The sequence below is a fragment of the Macrobrachium nipponense genome, chromosome 11, assembly GCF_015104395.2.
Source record: "Macrobrachium nipponense isolate FS-2020 chromosome 11, ASM1510439v2, whole genome shotgun sequence".
In the NCBI taxonomy this organism is placed as follows: domain Eukaryota; kingdom Metazoa; phylum Arthropoda; class Malacostraca; order Decapoda; family Palaemonidae; genus Macrobrachium; species Macrobrachium nipponense.
The window spans coordinates 78272559-78273141 of NC_061087.1; the positions used below are offsets into that span (position 1 = coordinate 78272559).

Sequence of the window (583 nt, forward strand, 5' to 3'; positions counted from 1 at the left end):
TTCCCATGCCGGGAATCGAACCCGGGCCTCCTGGGTGAAAGCCAGGTATCCTAGCCACTAGACCACATGGGATCTGAAAACGTAAGGAGTTTCACGGAGAATAAAGTCTCCTTTATGAGCTTAACAGTTCCATAATTTTTAACAAAATAGGTTTATTTTCAATTTCATGAAAGTATAGCTTACACAATTAGAAAAACTCTGTGGAATATACAACCACAAATTCATTTTTAAAAGTGAGAGAGAGAGAGAGAGAGAGAGAGAGAGAGAGAGAGAGAGAGAGAGAGAGAGAGAGAGTTACAAGGAGTAGGATGTTTCAAAGGCTTATTAGTAAAATCATGTGCTCACTTATCTCAAGGAGCAGGTTTTACAATTGATTCACATTGTTTAAATTATTTTGTCTATCTTTCTTTAAAACTTTTCCACACCGTTACTGTTTAAAACTTCTGGTGGCAGTTTATTCCTTTTGTCACATATAATGAGATGTGTTGTATCCCTTTAGTTCTAGTTTTCATCCATTATTTCTTGTCTGGTTTTCATTTAATGTGAAGTGTTTACTGTCTACTTTTGTTATGCCTTTCAGTAT

General features: G+C 36.0%; 1 non-coding gene across 1 annotated transcript; it reads right to left on the reverse strand.

Annotated features, from left to right (window-relative positions):
- Window positions 1-72, reverse strand: Trnae-uuc (transfer RNA glutamic acid (anticodon UUC)). The gene has a single exon. It is a non-coding gene; the product is annotated as a tRNA-Glu (tRNA).
- Between the last annotated feature and the right edge of the window lie 511 nt (window positions 73-583).